Raw genomic sequence first — 22,815 nt, 5'->3', positions numbered from 1 at the left:
AATGATACAGCTTCATGTAATTATGTTATTGTGTAATGTATAGAAACAGACTTGGTGGAATTGGATGTTTATTACTTTGAATATTCACACAAACAGAAAACCACCAGCACTACAATGGCTCAGTCCATCTTTTTATTCCTTCTCTTTTTTTCTCCGTCTTATTGGCACATTTGTAGTACACATGGGAGAAAGCACAGGGTCCAACCTCCTTTCCATCAAGCTTGTTTATGAGAGCTCCAGGAGCCAGACTACATTCATCATCTTTCGTCTTGTCTGTGCTCTCCTTTCCTTTCATGTAAGGAGTCACCTAACCCACATTTCTTATTACACACCTACTTTTTTTTTTAATTTTTTTTTTTACCCACCTTCCACTAGGTACGGTAGACTCTTTAGATTCAGAATACCGTAGAACAAAGTCATACGTATGCATATGTGGATTGTCATTTATGCAGTAACAGAGATTCTTTATCACATTTAAATTCTGTTATCAGTTTTATCTTTGAGATGAATAAGAAATGAAGGTCTAAATTTGATGAATTGATCAACAGACAGTTCACATCCGGCAGTAGCAAAAGGTCAAAAGGTTTTAGTTTTGGTTGGTTTTGGCCATGCTGGTATATATAGAGATCCAAAATCATATTTCTCAATCTAGATGTGTATTAAATATTATTGTTATTTTTAATACCATTGAGATGAATATGAATGCTTTCACCAGGTATTATAGACCCCCACGGTACAGGTTCCGGGATTCTTTATGAGCTTCTTTTCTATTATGCCAGAAGCTCTGTTCCTACAACAAAAGATGAACAAGACAATAATAGCAAGCATCTGCTGTTATCTTTTTAACACATCTTGGTAATCTTGTCAGTGCAATAATGTTGACAATGATAAAGCCTAAGGCCCATGATTATGATGATTAGTATATTCATTATAATTATACAGAGTATCACTGCAGACATAGGAATGAATGGTATGTAGACATTTACTTCTTATAAATGTATAATCTGATGCCTCTACCAGTTGCCATAGCACTAGTTAGAAATGTATCTTACATGTAAGTCATTACATAAATGGAAATAAATAAATAAATTAGGTAGTCAAAATGCTTTCATCACCTCCTCAAACTCAAATCAGTGTCATGCCGTAAATGCTGACGGTCTCATTGATTAAGGGATCTCCATTGAAGGGAAAACAAATGGATGATATATATGACATATTTGAAATCATATATGGAAAACAGTTTACAGTATGAATCAGAATCAGAAATGTACATGTACAGTATATAACTTTCTCTCTCTGTGTGTGTACATCACATAAGTGGATTTCAATAATAAGAATGATAAAATACCGCTTACTCTGTAATTTCATTAATAATTAGTAGGATTAAGCAGCCCTATTCAATAATGTAATTATGTTCCAAAGGTTTTTTTAGTGCAGTGTGATGATAATGTTAATTACGCCTACAGAAGATTCTCTCCATTCTGAACTGGTAATTGACTCACCAAGACCTTTCAGGTATTCATTAGAGTTTTAAATTAAGATCATTTTCCAATAGTTGTTGTAATGAGCTGGCATTTTGAATTACAGTGTGAGGTTTCTTTGACACCAGTGAACCTTTGGGGAGATTCGATGCAGTAAAATGTCTTCATAAAGCCCCACATTACCAAAGTACCAAATCCAATTAGTAATGATATGTTCATCAGGTTTAGTAGTGTCCTTGTTTAAAGAAAAACTCGATCTCCCTCCCATGAAGATGACCTATACATCCAAGTAATTTTGGACCTAAGAATAAGATAGTTAAGGGTTAATTTCCTCTAAAGGTACAAGTGATTAGCAAATAATTTTATTCAGATGTGTTGATAAATACAAATCAGTATAAAATGTATAGTTTCTGATCAATGAACAATATGTTGCAGGTTAAAAAGTTCTAGGTGTGCAAAGAGCAGGTTATTAATAAAATACAAGCTTCTGTGGACATTATTAAGTAATGTCCTTTAAGGATATTTTACCTGTTAAAATGTCCTGTGTATGCTTTGTTTTTATTAGCTCAAATATTTCTTCAAAAGCATTGCTTGCAGATTCGACCTTGTTTATTTTTCTAAACATGTTAAATTCTGTGTATTTTAATCCAGAGGATTAGGGCCAACTTGGAGCTGCATGAGTACAAACAGACCATTATTTTAAAAGAATATTTCTCGCCCCAAAATTAAATTGGCTGAAAAATTCTCACCATCTAGCCATCCATGTAGATTTACTTGTTTGTTCATCAGAACAGACTCAGAGAAATTTAGCATTATATCAGTTGCTTACAGATAGATCCTTTGCAGTGAATGGGTGCCGTCAGAATGATTAGTCCAAACGGCTGATAAAATCATCATAAGGACTTTCAGTTGTCACATCAAAATCCATTTGTTCCGAACTGGTTTGGCTTGTAAACGGTGCTTGCACTGTGCATGTTTCTATACTGATTTAGACAAGACCACTTTTTTAAATGGAGAAAACAATACTATTGATAGAGGACGTGTTTTAGTTGTATTTTTGCAACACAGTCTCACTCCCGACTCGAGCTTGGTCAGGACCCCTTGGTGTCGCTTTTTGAATCTCAAAGTACCCCTTTTGCGTAATTCTTTGAAGCACATGGTATTCCACTGTTTTCTGTTGTTTGTCTTAATTGAATGATTTTCATGCATTTGTATTAAATATAAATCATTTTATATCAATTTTATACTTTCATTGGAGCATGCAACCCCACCCCTACCCTAAAAATCTAAAAATTACGAGATTAAAGTCATAATATTTCTACTTTAATCTTGTTATAGTACGAGAATAAAGTCGAAATTTTTCGAGAATAAGGTCGTAATAGGCCAACTTCGAGAATGAAGTCGAAATAGAATAAAGTCTACATTTTTCAAGAATAAAGTCGAAATATTTAGTGAATAAAGTCGAAAAATTATTAGAATACCTTTTCACATATTTGGAATTTTCACAAAGAAAAGCTTAATGAATTTAATGAATTGTTTTACATAAATACAGCGATCCGATCATGAAAGAGCTTGAAAAACACATTATTGTAAGACACATAATTTGTGTTTTGTTATAAAACCGATTTTGAAAACTGAGATATTAAAAGTAGGCTAGGTCTATCAAAAGCACAAATCTTGGCTGGTGCACTACAAATGATGATTGCAATGGAAGATATGAAATATTATTTCCAAGCATACTGTCCCCGCGAGTATGACACATGGTATGATTTCTGCTAATATCCAGTATTTAAATCCTCGAAATATTTCGACTTTATTCTCATAATATTTTGACTTTATCTCGAAGTGTTTCGACTTTAATCTTGTAATTTTAGATTTTTTTTTTTCAACGACATTACTAAAACGCCATTGAACAGATGTTGTGCCCAATTCTGACCCCCTGCCAAATTATTACCCCCCTAGTATTGCTAGGTTTAGGAGTAGGTATGGAGGAGGGGTTAGGATTAGGGGTGGGGTTAGGATTAGGCAATCAGGTAGTGATTTGAACGAGGGGGTTAATAATTTGGCACTGAACTGAAGATGAAGAACTGAAGATGAACACCGAGCAGAGCCAGATAACGAACGAACATGCCCACTGCTGGAGCGATTCTCGTTCTCGAGTTAAGAACCGGTTGCATCGGTTTTCGGATCACCAGTACACTGAACCGAGAACCGTTTTCTGTCGGATGTGTCCGATTCGACAACTGATGAGTATGAGCTGATGAGACATGTGCATGCGTGTAATTTTTCAAGAGGACAAAAAGCATATCAAAGTATTTTGGTAAACATCAGAAAGTGTGATAAAATAACTACATTTATCAATGTGTGATGAGTTGGGAGTGAGACTGTGTTGATTTTTGCAGTAAGCAGCGGCTTGTAGTTAAAAATATTTTACCTTGGTTTATTACAAACTTGTAGCTTTTTGCTTCACACAATGATAACTGATGGACTAGAGTTGTGTGAATTACTCGTGGATTATTGTGATGTTTTCATCAGCTATTTGGACTCATTGGTAAGCAAGTGATTAATCAATTTTGATAGGCCTAATGGTGAATAAAGTCTAAGCAAATGCTTATTTTTGGCTGAACTACTCTTTTGAGTAAAACAAGACCCCAAAATATATATTTGGACCCATTAGCATGGAAAAAAGGAAGTGGACATTGAGTGGGATGGGTAGGACATTATATCACTGAAAGGAACACCTGGCAGGAAGATGTTAATAGACCAAATATGGAAAATGAACGTTTGCATGGATTTTACTAGACGGTGCTTTATAGTTATCAACATACTGCCAATTATGTGCCTTTTCGTTCTCTTGTTAAGTGGATGAATGGGTGCTGCTTAGTTCACTTCTAAATATTCATGTAATACTTAAGAATCGCTGAAGCGCATCTCAGCAATAATGAAAAGTGAACATGCCAACCTGGATTTTCAAAAGTATATACAAAAACAGCAGCAATATTTAATTTACATTCCTACTGGTATGCTTCTATTAAACTAGCGTTTTCAAACAAACACATTTAGATGCATATGAACAGCAGAACGCAATGCAGGTCTTTTTATTTCACTGATTTATGTATTCTTTTGTGTGCACAGTCACAGAGGCATAATGGGAAGGAAAGCAAAACCCTGCCATGCTCAGAACCCAAGAGACTGACAGGCTCTTCAATCAGAGCGACAGCAGCTGGGCGGCACTCAGACTCGTCACATCATTTTTCCTTCCACACATCCTCTCTGGAGTCTAATTACTTTTATGTACACAGAAGCTCCCAATCTGAGGAATCTTCTTCTTGCGTTCAAGGCAATATCCTGACGCACCTGTTGTTTGATGGTTCACTTACAGAGCAGCTTATCCCGTTGCGTTCTCTACCACTAATGTAAATAACATCTAAATGACAAGCACTGCACCTATGAAGGAAAGTCGCTTGAGAAATTCCTCTGTGAGGATCAGAACAAACAAGCATTTATAGATTGTGACAGGCTATCACAGATGTTGTTTGTCTGGTTTCCACAATAGCAGAGTTGAAGGCGCATACAGACGGATAGATGTAGGAAGATGTGGCGTGAGCTCATATACTATAAAGTGTTGGATTTTCCTGGATCTCTTGCAGGTGTTCAGTCAGTGGGGGTTTAAGACTTTGAAGACCTGTTTGCTCAAAATCCCAGCGGCTGTCAGTTCCTGCAAACAGAGAAAATATTTAAAGGCATAGTTCTCAACTCTGTGGTTGACCATATGTCCTTTTTGTCCCTCATTAACTTAGGCAAGTATGAAAACAATAGGGAAAACCAAAACCCAAACATCTGAATGAAATAATGAACCTTTTTCCATTTTTTTTTCTGCAATGGAAAGTCCAATGGATGTTAAATCTTTTTTATGGAATAATCTGTGCTAATAAAGAAGGGGGGGGGGGGGTATATAAATATTATTTTGCCTATAATTAACATGGAAAGATCCCTAAAAGTACTCTTTTTCAACACAATACTAGAATGTATATAACTTTCAACCAGCTGGTGTCAGCAATGTCCAGTTCTTTGGTAATGCTACGGCAATGCATTCAGTTTATTATGCATGATCAAACACGCAGCTGAAGCCTAACATCTGTTGTTATTACCTCCACTCATCATATTCCAGTCACCTTCATTTAAAAATCCTATCAAATCATGATGATGGTGTTTGACGCCCATTAGAATTATTTAAACAAAGTTCACATGTATTAAAGCCATCAATCTGTCAGCGTCGTGCTTTTTCAGGTGAAGCATCACAGGGTTGAAAGTTCTGAGGTTTTTCTGAAGCGTACCTCCTGCCTGAAACAATATCTGACATGCCGTATTGTATATGCTTTAGGGTATTTCTGATACTGTATATACCAGCTCTATGCGAATCAATCATACCTGGGAGGGAACACCATCAAGGACATAACAAATGAAAGGCATGAGACGTGGCCTAGCAGTGAAGTTCATTTGCCTCTATCCAATGGGTCCAGCACCTCCCCTCAATCTCTCCTTTCTGCACACATACCAGTTTATCTCCATCCCAGGTGATGGTGGTCTATAATGCATAACAGAGATTTATTTGGAACATATATACTGTATACGTTAGGACTGTAAAGACACAGGGAAGCAGAACAGATTTTGCAAGAGCATTGGGAAGAGAAGAGCACAACTATATTTTATTGACACAAAAACAAAATTAATTCTGACCCACAATAAATATGTCTGCACTGCAATTATATGCTGCACAAAGATAAACATGTTGGAAAAGCCTCTTCTTCTGCCAGATTTCTGTGTAAGGAAAAAATAAAATAAAAATCCACAATGCCAGGTGCTGTTAGGACTGAATGGGGTGAGTGATTTTTGTTTAGGGCAAACCAGGTCACATCTTTACTGAATGTTACGTTTAAAGTGTTTTGATTTACTGCAACTCAAGAAAAAAAAACTTCACAGGTCTTTTTTTGAGTTATATCAGAAAAAAAAAAAAAACTGACAGTGTAGTCTAGTGTATCGTAATTAACACTGTTTATTTTCTGCTGGACCAATTTTTATGGTGAAAAGAAAATATAAATATCAGATGAAAATGTAAACTAAATGACATTTTTGAAATACAAATATAAATTTTTTGGCAAATAACCTAAATAAATCTAAAATTTAAATAAAAGCAAATGATATGTCTATTTAGAAATATATATATATATATTAAAAAAAAAAAAAAATGACAAAGACACATAAAACAATTCCTAAAAGTGAAACTAAAATAAAAAATAAACCTGAATATATATATATATATATATATATATATATATATATATATATATATATATATATATATATAAAAAACTGTAAGAGTATAAATAATACTAAAATAAACACAGAACGTTTAAGTGCTGGACTTTAAGCCGCCTTTCCAATCTGCAATATTAATTAAAGAATAAAATTCTAGTGCAAAATATTGCCAGTACTCACCTCACACTCATACTTTGAATTAGAATACATCACATCCAATTGGGCAGTCACATACAAGTCCCAAAAGTCATCACATTGCAATGCATCTGAAGCTCCAATTGTATCAAAAAAAAAAAATAAATCAAAATAAATCTGCATATATATTCAGAACGTCATGCAGCTCCCATAGTACTCTCCATTTTAAACAAATTACTTCCAGTCTGTTGTTTGTCAGAGATAGAGAAAAGGCGGCTTTAGGGTTAAGCAAAATAATTAAATAATAAATAGATAAATAAAATAGATGATTTTCTCTATCTCTGTAATCATCTCAACACAGGTCTTAGATATACCAATTTCCCACAAATTACAGGAAAAGCCAGACAAAAATGAAAGGAGAGAGAGTAACACTTTTTATTAGATTAAAGTGCCAATTATTGCTCTCATTTCACACTTTCATCTTTTTTCATTAGTTGAGATTGTGAGCTGTAAATTACATGCACAGTTAGTGATTTTCAAGGGCAATGAAATTATACAAATGGCAACCCTATAAGAGAACTATTATGAAATTCCTATGACTTAAACTGATCCTGGATATGGTATAATAAACCATGAAAGCCTATTCATTTAAACTTGCTACTTAAAGGTAAGAAAAATCAAAAAAAATCTCAATAAATCTTCACAAAACATTTAGTGTCCTTGCAAAACATATGCATTGAGGGAGAATCATACACATAATCCTGCAAGTTCATACTGAGCCAAAAAGCACAGTTTAATAAATAGCATTAAAGCTTTTTTGAGTAGTACTTTATAATAAAAAAGGTATAAAACTATGCTTTTAAGCTCTCAAACCTTAAAGTGTTTGCTCACCATACATTTCCTGTCATCCAATCCACTGAGATCCTTCTCAAACTCATGACAAGTCTTTATGATGATGTGATCTCCATCCTGATTGAGGTCTTTATCAGGCTTCAGCGGGGTGGCAATCTTTCTAATAGCTACATTTACGGCTTGAAAAGAAAATTACAGCCTCATATGGATTTAAAACAGTACTCAAGCAATACCACAGAACAGGGATGGTTACAGGTGGAAATAACATGGTACTTCATCAACACTATGAAGCGAGTCAAGAGACATGAAGCGGAGTTACATGGTAATGAGGTTCCCAATGGTACGTTTTCAGACTGATGCTGCTTAATATAAAAAGCAACATCTTATATAAAAAAAGGCCAAAAATAATAAGTAGGAAACCACCATGTACTGTATGATAAATACGAGAATACTACAAATCTATAAATCATCCATTAAGGAGTCTTAAATAATGTCTGTATATGTGAATACAAAACCTAATAAAGTAATTATTTCTGAAATGACTCTTATAATGTAATGTGTATGTAATGTAAGGTTTTACGAGCATCTTGTATTTACACATTGTTTTAAATATTATATTTCTCCCAGCAGATGGCATCTTTATGCCACGCATTGTATTTTCATTACCTTGGCTCAATTTCTGACTTATAATTCAGAGGTCAATGTTGTCGAGTACCCTCTCAATATAGAATATTGTCAAGAAAAATATTAAAACAGGATAAAACATTGAAATATGGTACATTTATTTCATAAGACTGAGTGAGTGAGTGATGTGACATTCAGCTAAGAATGGTGACCCATACTCTGAATTCGTGCTATGCATTTAACCCATCCAAAGAGCACACACACAGCAGTGAACACACACACACACACACACTGTGAACACACACCCGGAGCAGTGGGCAGCCATTTATGCTGCGGCATTCAGCGAGCAGTTGGGGGTTCGATTCCTTGCTCAAGGGCACCTAAGTCGTGGTATTGCCAGCCCAAGATTCGAACCCATAACCCTAGGGTTAGGAGTCAAACTCTCTAACCACTAAGCCACGTTTTACTGTTAGTTTTACTGTTTTCATTTCACTGAAAAGGTGATAGTGTTTAATGGTAGGTCCCATTGTGACAACTTACCCCATTTAATGCAGCAACATGCTATCAATAACAAAATACTCTTACACATAATGCTTATTTCTTTAATATAATGTAGAAAAAAAAACAATTTCAATTGTCTTCTTAGATTAATTCACATAAAATACATAATTTTGAAGTCTATTTGTTCTTCAAATAAAATAAAAGTACTGTAGGTTTTGTGCTTGATATAAAATCAAGTTGCATTGTCACTCCTTTCATCTGTCAGTCAAAAGTGTCTGATGCTTTGAATTGGCACACACGGCCCTTCTGTGCAAAGCAGCGGCCATCTAGAAGAGTGGGACTAGTTGTGTTGAATTAATTCGTCTGGCTTTTCTTTCAAGACAGCATGAATAAAGGCCTTCTTTAAAGCCCAAACTCCACACACAAAGACTGTCAGCAGGAGGGCTTCAACTCTTCAAAAAACACCCTTATAGCAACTAGCTGGGTTCAGCCAAAACTCACAGTCAGTGGTACAAGAAAAAAAAAAAACGCTGCCTCAAACTACATTCTTCTATTTTATTTCGTCTGAACCTCCCGCCCAACTGACAAAGCTTAATGAAACATCTTTAGTGATCTGACAACATGAATGACGCTTTCTGTGCAAATGGAAATGGAAGAAGCAATGTTTGCCATCCAAAGTGTAAAGGCTGTTATTTATCTTCCTTGTGACATTCAGCAAAAGTCAACAAATCTCAGGCCTGCCGAACATAGACCTACAGCTCTGCAGTGATCTGGAAAATCTAACTCCTGCAGAGACGGGATAAATTCCTAAATCCCTCTCCACACATTACACTAGGAAAACATGGTCATGGATAACGTTCATTTTACACAAGACAAAATATGCAACTCCACTACAACTGCTTTCGCATCTTCTATATGAAAAGTGATTCTTTGGATACGTATTTTGCTACTACTTATGACTAAGACCACTGGAGGCTATTTCTTATGCATCAGTCTTGTATTGTTTGCTTGACAAGAGGTCGTAGTTTAACGTCTTTGTTCTGTCTTGTGCTTAAAGTTGTGCTCTCTTATGTAATCAATAACTCAGTCTGGTAAGAGATATTTTACACTCTGGCCCCTCCGTAGGGATCGTCGGACCTCTGTAGCACTTATCTCATTGTGGACCCACTCCCGAACCAGACAGATGCTACCCCGGTGCCTGGACAATAAGTCGGACTCATGTATAGCCTGGTCTGGCTGCTGGCTACCTCGGCTCACACAAACTAGTCCAAATCGACCCACCAGACCAGGCACCTTAAACGTGTCCATGAAATCTGCTCCACACAGCAGCTTCATCTGAGGAACCACTGTAAGGGAGAAAGCGATCACATTAATGATTCTATGGTATTCATTCAAGATGTAAATGAGTTTGTTTCTTTATCAGAACAGATTTGGATAAATTTACCATTATGTCACTTGCTCACCAAGTGATCCTCTATAGTGAATGGGTGCCGTCACAATGAGAGTTCAAAGAGCTGATAAAAACAGCACAAAAATCCACACAACTTTCTGTCCATAATCCATAATAACACTTCCTCTGGGGAAACCAAAAATATTTGTTTAGAACGGTTTTCACTTGTAAACTATGTTTGATTTGGGCATATTTCTCCCCTGATTCAGACGAGATAACTTTTTAATTGGATGAAGCAATATTATAAATAAAGGACTCATATTTTAGCAGAATGCAATGATTTTTTACTTAAAATTGTCTTGAAGGATTTGTGTATTATAAACAAGCAGCTTTTACTTCACAAGGTGTTGACAGACTTGAGTCGTGTGGATTACTTGTGGATTATCGTGATGTGTTTATCAGATGTTTGGACTCTTATTCTGACGGAACCCATTCACTCCAGAGGATCCATTGGTGAGCAACCGAAATGTTACGTTTTTACATATCTGTTCCAAAGAAGAAACAAACTTGTCCCGAGGGTGAGTATATTTTTATTTCTAAGTGAACTATTCTTTTAAAGGTGACGTTATTAATGTTAGCTGTTTTGGAACTATTCAACTGTTGTAATTAAAGATGGAGCAGGAGAGCAGCAGGATGTCATCATAATACTGTCAAAGTTGTCCAAATTAACGGCACAAAATTGACAACTGCTTATGAAACTGAATATGGTGCTTAACATGAATGATGGCGGGCGTGTAAAGAGCCTAGAGCTGTCACAGACACTGATATTATAATTTAGAAGACTGAAATCAGTGTAACCTAATAGACATTATGAAATAGTGCCAATCCATACAAAATATCTTACAGCACCTTTTAAATGTGTCTATAATAAAACCAGGTGCTTCTGAACAACACTGGGATTTGTCATCATTTATTTGCCCTCCTGTCAAAAGTATTATTATTTTTTCATCAATGAAGCACAAAAGGAGAAATTTTACAGGATGCCCACATTGTTGTTATTGTTAATTAAATTAATTAAACTATTCAATTAAATGATTAAAACTACATTTTGGTATTTTGAAAATAAAGCTAAAATAAAATAAAACAGAATAGGAATATTGGTAACACTTTAGAATAGATAACACTTGTTAACTATTAACTACAACATTTCTCTCAATAAATTCTTAATTTGTTGCTTATTAATAGTTAGTAAGGTAGTTGTTAGGTTTAGGTATTGGGTAAGATTAGGAATATAGAATAAGGTCAACTAGAATAAGGTATTAATATGTTCTTAATTAGCACTAATACATTGCTACTATTCTAGTAATATGCATCTAATAAGCAACTAATAAGTGTTACCTATTCTAAAGTGTTACCGGAATATTACTTGAAAAACTTAAAACTTGAACAGCAATGAATAAGTTTATGTTAAGTTTAACTATAAAACTACAACAGTTCAAACTAAATAAAGCTATAAAGAATAAAAATCCAAAAGTAAGAAAAAAAATATTACTATTACTTAATTACTAAACTAAACTAAACTAAACTAAACTTAAAATTAAAACTGAAAATATAAAAATAAAATTCAAAATATAAAAAAAAAACACTATAATAGTCAATACAGATTGTATCAGAGGAGCTTCCGTCACACCCTTGGGGAGCGTTTCAGAAACGAGGATAAGTGAAAACTCTGAGTATGCTGACCCTGATATGAGGGAAACTCTGGGTTTTCTGTTTTCAGAATGGGTGGTTTGTCAAACCCAGAATACCCTTATACTCAGAGTCAGTTACCATTGTAACTTACTCTGTAAACCTTACCTGGTTGGGAGCAGGTTTTCTTTAGTTTATTTCGGCATCCTCCCCCTTTTAAAAGCGTAAGTGATGTTTAAACGCCTCATTCACTCATTTACCCTGCAAAAAAGCTTTTCTTACTGAGTATTTTTGTTTTATTTCCAAATCATATATCTAAAAATATTTACGTTAAGATGCAATTTCTACAGATGAAAATTACAGTGTATAAGGTATTTAGTTATGTTTCCTGGGGAAACGAGTATAAGACTCATCTCGATTTAAGAATATTTTGATTGGAAACATGAATATAAAAAAAAATTAATTTGAGAAAATCATTTTTTTGCAGTGCAGGTATTCATTCACTGCGCATATTTTCATCATGCAGAAACAATCATTCAAAATATAAGTCATTGCTGTTGCCATGGCGAATCATAATAATCATAATTTCATAATCATAATTTTGGAGCTCCATTGATCGTGACATATCATTGTCATTGTGCACGTGCTAAACTCAGTCAACAAACTCAAGAGTCGACAGAACTAACAGAGTTTAGCTGTTCTGAAAACGAAAACTCAGAGTTTCCCAGCAAAATAGTCTTTTGAACCATACTATACATTACTGTTAAGTAAATGCCCCCTTTTTTTGGACAGTACAAATCCATTTCTATAATTATTATTATTATTTGTGGCATAGATGTCCAAATCCTTCTTTTTTTCCTGCAGAGATAACAGTGATGCTGTGCGGTTCCAAATTAGGATAACATTCTGCATTCTACAAAACTTGAAATAACCTGCAATACTGGAAACTGCACAGTGGAAATTGTAGTGAACACAGATTTGGTGCCTGTTAACAGATTTACATATTACTTTTTTTGCAAATACAAACCAAAAAACAATGCTATCAATGAATTTCCCCATCTTTCAATATGTTGTGGTGGCTCATAAACAAAATGTTTGACACTCCTTGAACCCTTGCATCTCAAATCTCAATTTTTCTTTCCTTAACGCCTCATTAGAAATCATTTCATGGCTAGCAATATAAGGGCTCAACCTCTGCAGTGTTATTTACAGGATGTGAAAGAATCAATAGTATGCTTTTAACTCTAATTCTCTTGCTATAACATGTGTCTGAGAGCTGGCTTTTGTTTGAGCAGGCGTGAATTGCAGGGGGCAGGAAATGAACCTCGATCGGCCCACCAAAGCTCTTTATTTCTACTTTATGTGACTAAAAATAGATCTAAAGAAATGTATGTGCACACTGCATGGGCATGGGGAAATACCACCCCCTTCATATTTATTCTAATAACAAATACATTCAGGAAAAACCAGTAAAGAAAATAATTATGCACATTCCAATATAAACACTAATATTTCTAGACAATCATAAATGGCTTAATTCAGTAAGCGCCAGATTTCTTTCAATTGGCTATAATGGGGTTTGCATGAAAGCAATTTAATCAAAAATAATCCCTGAGATAATTCAACATGAAATCTAAAATTAAAAGGATCTCTTTCTGTAAAAATATCAATGATTTTAAACATCTTTTAGGTTAATTTTGACTGATATGTATATTTATCATTGTAACAGAAGGATGAATGTAATTTGATGAGTTTCTTTATGCAATTTTCAGTCCAGGCCATAACTGTTTGTTGTTAAAAAGACAAAAAGTTGTAAAAGTTAATTTTTTGTTCACACTGTTCACATATACTAAACATGAATTCCACAGCATCGCTTCAGTTTTTAACATAATAAGTGCAAGGTAAGATTTTATTAGCTGAACATGTAATATTTGACATATTAAAATATAGGCTAAATCATTTGTGTGATTTGTGTAATTAAAAATGTAATGTGATGAGACAAGAAATGCTTTTCCTTTAGTGTTGTTGATATATTAGTCATACCAAATAGAGTGAAATTGTCCATATTTTTTAATAAAAAATATTAATTGTAACATTTTATAAAATTAATATTTCATACATACTCTTTACTCACTCATACATATTTCCTTGAATTTATTTAAATCCTTTAGTTATGTAATTCCTTGAAATAAAAATACAATTTCTATTTGAAAGGTTTAAAAAAATAAATAATTGGACCCACCCCCAGTGTTCAAAACATGATTATGGCCTTGCTTCAGTCCACAGCCAAACAAAAGACATTACACATGAAAGAATAGCAACAGAACAAAGGGGAGCAGGCGTTGAATAAGGGAGTTCTCTAAAAGGTTTTGAGATAACAGGGTATTTGTGTGCATGTGTTCTGTCATTCTTGGCACTTGTCTAGTTATAAAGTTGTCCTGGCTATTAATCTCAGCTTCATTAACAGTCCGAGCACGCTTGTCTTAAGCTCAGTCATCCTGTGGAGGGTATTAGGCTTCATTAGCATGCTCCTCTACAGCAACACCAAATAAAAGCATTGTTGAAAAGAGGCCTAACAGCGCTTGTGCTGGCCAGGGAAAAGACAACAGCCTGTTTTAAATGCATCAGACTTATCTAAAGTGATTAGCAAAAACAGAAAAGGCTTTGTTGGGCCAGAGATAAGGTTCAGAGGAAACCGAACTGTGATGAGAGGTTCTGGTGTCAATTTATAAAGATTGAGAGGTGGCTTACCAGAGACTGCGGGCAGGTGCTTGCTGCTGTGGTACTGAGCAGCTATGCAGTAGTAGTGCTACCTGTGGGAAAAACAAACAGCAGATAAGCAATGGTGAGCATGAATGGCCATACTGTGTAGATAATCAGCTTATGAATGTAGGAGAAGCTTTACATTCACACTAAATTACATGAGCCTGTACAGTAGATGTGTATCTCAACTTCTCCAGTCTCTCACAAGAGGCTATTATAAGCTTTGTTGTTGCTTAAATGCAGATAGGAGTATGAAACTTTTACATAGAGAATAATCGTTGAGTTAACAGCACTTGTGTAGATATATACTGCACAATGGACATTGGAATTAACCAATAGCAGAACCATAATAATAGAATCTGGGATGTGCACCATTCAGAATTTGAATAGGATTTGAATTGAAGTAGCTAAAAAAGACATAGAATTGTTTTTGAATTATAAAGTAATTTCAACAAGAAATGCAAAGTTCCTCAAGACAAACTTTTGAATCTTGACTTCAATAGGCCTTGTTAACAAAAGTCCTGATTTCTTGAATGTTTATAGGCCTGACAGAAATGATAGAATATATAGAATGGTAGAACCATAGATGCAATGCTGGTACAACTTGGCAAAAAGAACGCACATTAGAAGGCACATAACTAATAAATGCACGTTGTTGCAACCTATGCTGAACAGATTTTGTAACAAAGCCTGCATGTATGAAGCATAGCACTACTGTATATGTCCTTTAAAAATAGCAAAAACTCAACATGGTAATTCATCACATAGGTCAACTGCAAGGGCATATAATCAATTGTGTGATTTCGTCCAATTCTGCCAGGAAGTAAATTACGAACCTAGAAAGACAAATCCCTGGCACGGGCCCCTGGCGCAAGAGCAGCCATCCTCCTCCCTGGCATCGGAGTATTAATTAGACACCTAAGGGCATAGCTAGCAGTTGGTATAAAACAAAATTTGAGTGCTCTGAGGGGTCCTTTAACAGTCTCTTGTTACTTTACTATGTCTTGAGGGATTCAAAAGGAGGAACGGCATGTCACAACGAAGAGAGGGGACAAGAATTTGGCACGTTTGCAAAACAAAAAACCTTGATGGATGGATAGTAGGGTGGCTGTTTGATATCTCATACACAGGGAATTTAAGGATTCAACTCCTATAAAGTTTTGGCTTTAGTTCAGCTCTGATATTTTGAAGATGACAGTGAGTTTGTGAAGTCCTTTATAGAGGGTAATGCAAGGTGAATTCATATATAAAGGCAACATATAAAATATAATTGCATCTTGAAATATTTCTACAGTAGAGATTGAATATCTACATTCCATGTCTATATACCTTTGCCAATGTGTGCCATTATTTTTGTATATACAGTATTGCATTATATAAATGAGACTTTTGGGTATTCATACGTGAGATGTAACACTCTAATGTGAACCATCAGTTAATTTAGGAGAAGGATAAGCCTACTTCAGACGTAACTGTATGCTGTATCATAAACTGTCATTCATAATAATAACGCCAGTATGTTTAAAATTTGAACAGTGCTTTTGAAGTAAAGAAAAAAGGCAACCTTCCTATCATCAAAGATGACTCTATCGCTGCACTTCTGAGCAGTTTCTGGGATAATGGAGGTGCAATCGGCATTAAGCGCCCCATCTGGCAAAACCGGTTAATGTTTCCTTTACAGCCAGTGTCCCAATTGTGTTAAAAGACTCAGGAAAGTTACTTGCCTTATCAAAGTTTTGATTAAATAAATGATTTGCGTTAGTCATGGTTAAGAAGCCAATGTAGGACACTTTTGTAAAATTGTGCTTTAAATTTATATTAACCTCATGGTCACCACAGTCTCTGTCCAGCTCTGCAAGGCAAGTCTTGACATAGCCAGTCTGTGTTTCGAAGCAACAAGACCCTGTTTACCATAGTCATCACCGACAGAAGATACAATCCCACCCGCCACACGATACAGACCTACCCAAAAATCCCAAAAAGATTAGATGTACTTTATTTTAAGGTCCAGTTCTCCCTATTAACAAAGCATTAACTATGACTTTTGGCTCAATAAACTCCTAATTTGCTGCTTATTAACAGTTAGTGAGATCAAGTTTAGGTATTGGGTAGGATTAGGGATGTAGAATATGGTCATGTTGATTAAATGCTTTATAAGTACTAACAAACAGCTAATATGTTAATAACAGGCATGCTAATAAGCAACTAACTAATAGTGTAAGAATTGATCCCTATACTAAAGTGTTACCCAAATATAAAGCATTTCAAGCTCCTGTAGCTCAAATATTATACCAATGCTAACAAAATGTGTTCAATACCCAGAAAAAGCATGAACTTATAAAATGTCCCATAAATGAAAATTTTCAGAAGATTGACTCACCCTCAGGTCATCTAAGATGTTGATTCGTTTTTTTTCTCCATCGGATACAGGAGAAATTGATCACATTATTTGCCCACCAATGGATCCTCTGTCTGCAGTGAATGGGTGCCATCATAATGAGAGTCCAAACAGCTGATTTTACAGTGAGAAAAGTTTCAGCAAATTTTCATGGTTGGGTGAACTATTCCTTTAAAGCACAGAGCGTATGAATGAAATGTAAATGATTGCTGGATTATTAAAGAGACGTTGATTCCTTTTCTAAGTGCTGCAGCCCTGCAAAAGTTTCTAAGCCACTGCACACAAATTAACACGAGCTTTGCATGCACACGCAAACTCTAATGAGTTGCTGAATGCTTAATGTTTTTGCCAAATAATGCTGTAATTTTGCACTGTCGAGATGAATTCACATCATACTGCAATTGTTTTTGCGGTTTCTCATTAAGCTGTGCATGCAAGACATTATAAAACAGAATTCATCAATAAAATTCATTTTTTAAAAGTCAGTTGTAATCTTTCATAAAAATGACAAGAAACCACAAACAAGTTCCCAGCCACTTGAGGTAATATCATACGCAAGCTATTTTGGTAACTTGTTAGGCTATATCTGCGAGCAATTTTAGAGTACACTGTGTACTGTAAATAAACACAAGCAAAAATGTCAGCGTGCCAGCGCCATGCTGAGTTTTTACACCACGTCTACACTGAAAGCTAAGCAGTGCAACATAACAAAATGTTCCAATTATAATCAACAAAACTTGAAATGCTTGCTTGCATTGTAGACAGCAGCAGCTACAATGCCCTTTTTTTTTTGCTGGTGATTCTTGAACTTAAGCAAGTATATTTTCACTGAGATCAGAGCGTTCAACATTAAAACTGTGCATTTGTCACACATTCCTTACAGCTTTATATAAAGAAAAGCCTATGCATAATAAAGATATTTTTAAACCTATAAAGCAAGCTGTGTTATATTTGATACACACAATTGTAAGGCCTCTAAATTTGTAAAATGATCAAACCTTTGCTGAAAAACCTGCTGTACACAATCTACTACATTTATTTAATTAATTGAAAACTAATATTAAAATATAAAGTCAGGCTTTTTAGGAATGTTTATTTGTTAACATTTATATTTATTCTCATAAATATATATTTATTCTTATCATATTGGTATTGCACCATATTATATGTTTTGCCCCCCACAGAGGTTTGATCCGAAAATTATTTATATCATTTTACCAAGACACATTATTGGGAGATAGAGACTGACAACTGAATTTTATATGCATTTTATGTAAGTATTCTATTATGAAGTGCATCTTTCAACTTTTTGGCCATATAAATACTAGCAAATGAACCAAATTGCATATTCTTGCTGTGTTTCTTTTTATCTTAAGTAAGAACCCAAAATTCTCCTATATTATAGTATAAGGGACATAAAAGCCTGAATTATCAAATATGATATTAAAAAAAGAGGAAGGAAGACTAAATTTTCAATAACCTTTAGAATAAAAAAAACTCTATTATTTCATTTTCTGTCTTTTTATGGTTAATAAAAGATTTAAGCACACTTTAGACTAGAATTAAACAAACAAAACAAAAATAAACCAAAATGCAGTTACATAACAGAAATCACTTGGAAGCGACAGGTCCAAAGGGATGGTGGAAAGGAGGCCAATTTAGGCCTAATAACAGATGATGGCCAATTTCAGGTAAATGAACAGGTGGCACTAACCCGTCTGGTGCATGTGGTCTCTAGCCAGCTCGAACAGCTGTATGTGCTGGTGGGTAATGGGGTTGAAGGAGCCACAGGCCAGCACAACCAGAGGAATCCGGCCAGCCATTATAGTGTCTCACACCATAGTATACTGGATAAAACTACAATAAACACAATAAAGACATAGTATTTGCAATACAAGCATAAAATTTAATGTTTTGTTATGAAATGGGAAAGCCTTCTGGAAACAAATGATGTGATTAATGCAAATTCAAGACTATTTATAATGTTTTTTTTTTTTTTTATCTTGCACTGTTTTTAGAGCCTGATAAACACTTTAAAAATATTTATATACATATAATAATATACTCATAGATAAAGAATAATAGTATAATAGTATAATAATTTGATGGTCAAATCAAGTCAAGCCAATATATATACAGTTGAACTTTAGTGAAGTGCAAGTTACACACTGGATAAGGCACATTTTGTTGACAAAATTACATTGTCTGAACCATACCCTGTAAACACATATTTATTATTTATTAAAATAGGAAAACAGATGGACGGATGTCAATACATATGGTGTACATTGCTAATAACAAATACTGTGCAGTGATAATGATAAACAGAGGGAAGTATATGTTTAAGGACATATTGTGCTTACATTTCACACTTTGTTGCAACAAAGGATGAATAATATACCGTGTGAACATTAAAAAAAAAAAAAAAAAATCACACAACACAATGTGACCAAACAAAAACACATGATGAAACTTAAAGACACATAATAGTAATACTACTACTACTATTATTATTAATATTAATAACACTAATAATAAAATCTAAAGAAGCTGGTCCAGTGACATTACACTTAAGAAACAACCATTGCATATTAACATTACTTTAAATTATAACTTACTATGATACTGAATGTTTACTTTATTCGTCTGATATTGTATTTACCTGGTATTCCAACATACTTCAAGGAATTCTACCTTGTCAAAAACCAGTACAGTACAGAGAGTAGCAAAATGACTAAAATAAGTTATTTTGTGAGTTTGACAGCTGCCAGTAAACAAAGTTTCTTAACACGGTTTCTGTGTAGCTTTGGATTATTGCATTTAGAAATCAGCTTTAAACTTATATAATAAAGTTATGACTTCGACAGATGTCACTATCTGACAAACATGCTATTAAAAAAATAATAAATTACGGTGTTTACCTTATCCACAGATCTCCTTCAAGTTTATGCAAATGCTAAATGTTATAACGTTAGCCGTACGTTACACTATTAATGTCCCCAAGAACATTGAGATAGAAAAACACAGTTCCCATCTTTTTGTACGCCAGCGGCCACTTGTGGCGAAAACAGAAGATATCAGACCATTTAATAAGAGAACGTTGATTCCAAACTGTATTTAGTCATAAAGACAGACCTCGGTCGCTTTAACTGTACATTTAACGACAAGGACTCGTTCAAAGTCAAATGATATGAACGGTCGGCCCTTTATCTGATGTAGTAAGGCTTGAGGATGATGGAGGTTCTCAACAGGCACAATTCTGAAGGCAAGTCGATGTTAAAAGCACTCTATTATCCATTTGAAGTGAATTATATTCATGTGATTCTGCGATTCTGTACATCGCAGACTCTAATGGTGCGCAAAATACATTGTTAATGGCTCTGTTGAAACAGGTAGGCAACGACATCCTATACAGATATATATATATCCTAGTCCACATTCTCTTTTTTCCTTTCTTAGTTCTTCATGGATTCTGTATTACCTTTTTAACATAAATATCTAACATGTGGGAGAGAGAAAAAGCTTTTTCTAATCACCCTTCAAGGAGACTTTCTGTTGCCCTTCAAAAGGGCACTTTACACAAAAACTACCCTAATTATAGCTACTAAGGGGGAAATGGGCTGTAAAGATCCATACTCTGAGCCTTCTCTGGCTAATTTGACTAATGTTGTGCCACACTAATAGAGTCATATTCTTTGTATTACATCACGCAGAGGTGAAGAGCACCGATATTATGCTCTTTTGCGCTATAGTCTTATTGCCTACATCTCTAGAAATCAGACAACATATCTGCCTTATGAACTGAATGATTGTCGGTGACAGTGTCATCTATTCACTTTGAGTCTGCAGTTTTGCATCATGTTTGCTTTAGTGTTTACATTAAATAATAACCCCAGGTGCCAGGGTATATTTTTGTATTTTTGCCTAAATTTGTCCATTAAATCTATAAAAAAAGATGGTTCTTTAAAGTTTTTTTCTTCTTCTTTGTTTTCATTTAGTTGCAACTTCCTGGGGCACAATCATTCAATTAGACTCTCAGTCTCAACACACTCTCTCGTAAATGATTTATAAAAAGAAAATGTATTTTACAAGTTTTATAGACATTGTAAGTGGTTTCATACCAATCATGTTTTTTCTCTTTTCATTTTACACTTTGGGGAAGTCATGGTCTAATTATAAGAGGTTTTGACTCATAACACAAAGGTTGCGATTTTGAGTCTCTTACCGGCAGTGGTTGTAGGTGGGGGGAGTGAATGTACAGCAGTACAGTGCTCCCTTCCACCTTCAGTACCACGACTGAGATGCCCTTGAGCAAGGCACCAAACCCCCAACTGCTCCCTGGGCACCGCAGCAAAAATAAAAAAAATAAAATAAATAAAATGGCTGCCCACTGCACTGTGTGTGTGCATTTTGGATGAGATAAATGCAGAGCACTAATTCCGAGTATGGGTCACCGTATTTGGCCACGTCACGTCACTTTTAACAGAACATGTAAGTGTGATTAGCAGTCTTCAGCTGAGGATACAAGAAAACTGGGTTTTATAAACACATTATAAATACATAGAGGATTGTAAAAATATTTTACTGGAACTTAATTTTCAATTTTTCTGTTTTTATGTTGTGTTTTACTTGTTTATGTATATTTATTCATGTCCAGTGTCAATCATTTTTTAATGTATTCAGTTGTCACTGTTATTTTCTTTTCTACAATTTCAAATGACAATAAAAATAAACATATGGCACTATATGGGGGACAAAACCCTAATATAGCCTTCAAGGTTATAAAACCATGCAATATTAATAATTACAATTACAATATGAATATGTTAAAAAATAGGTTACAAATATAATTTTAACAAACAAACAAAAAATAAAAATCCGAACTATATTTTAAAAGGTATGGTTAGAAGCCAAATTACACTATTCTGGTATTGTATAGCAACATTCCTTTTAAGAGTGTAACTGCCAATCAATTTTATTACTGCCAATCAATTTTTTATTTATTTATTTATTTTTTTGGCACGGTGATCCCAAGTAGTTTATATGCAGTAATTAAACGCAAATTACTCTAGGGTGACCCCTCTTGGGAGGCAGGTAGTACTGCCACAGATACAGAGAACTCTCCAAGGTGCTGAAAAGATTGACTCTATGAGCAAATGATGGCTTCAGAGTCTAACCGAGGCAGTGAAAAACACATAAAGCAAAATAAAAAATGTAATATCTTTGGATGATGCATCACCTCTGTGGTGGATCCTAAAAGAGTGATTCCAGCAAAAGAGGAGTTCAGACTTCATTTGAACAGATTGCTCTCATAAGATTTTAAATAGAATTGGAATTAATTATTTAGAGCACTCCATAATAGCAAAAGACACAGCTAAGACTTATTTCAGCAATGTCTATAGACTATTACCAGACTGGAGAGAGATGTGGGTGATAAGACAAAAATTGAATTGCGTTGTATGAAACATGGATTTAACCTTTGTGTCAAGTGACCTGAAATGCTGCTGTAAATGTATTAACATATATTTAGATTTTTATACAACATTTAGTTTCCAGTCTTTGCATCTGATAAGTCAAGCAGCATGTGACTGCACTGTGATTTTTCACTATGTAACTACCTTGTCTGCTGTGTTTGTGTTTGCCAGGTCAGTGTTGTCATTGTT

General features: G+C 34.7%; 1 long non-coding RNA gene across 3 annotated transcripts; it reads right to left on the bottom strand.

Moving 5' to 3' along the window:
* Positions 1 to 3,041: 3,041 nt before the first annotated feature.
* LOC113044964 (uncharacterized) lies at positions 3,042 to 20,147 on the bottom strand. Of its 3 annotated transcripts, XR_003275944.1 has the most exons (7): positions 20,074 to 20,147; positions 18,867 to 19,009; positions 17,135 to 17,266; positions 16,578 to 16,716; positions 14,743 to 14,804; positions 5,913 to 6,069; positions 3,042 to 5,199 (listed from the first exon to the last, which is right to left on the bottom strand). It is a non-coding gene; the product is annotated as an uncharacterized LOC113044964 (long non-coding RNA). The 3 variants fall into 3 exon arrangements; XR_003275943.1 differs by lacking the exon at positions 16,578 to 16,716; XR_003275945.1 differs by lacking the exons at positions 3,042 to 5,199; positions 5,913 to 6,069; positions 16,578 to 16,716 and adding an exon at positions 8,747 to 10,258 and having other exon boundaries at positions 12,160 to 14,804.
* Positions 20,148 to 22,815: the final 2,668 nt, after the last annotated feature.

This window comes from Carassius auratus, chromosome 27 (assembly GCF_003368295.1).
Source record: "Carassius auratus strain Wakin chromosome 27, ASM336829v1, whole genome shotgun sequence".
NCBI lineage: Eukaryota > Metazoa > Chordata > Actinopteri > Cypriniformes > Cyprinidae > Carassius > Carassius auratus.
This window is presented reverse-complemented; position numbering and strand designations above follow the sequence as displayed.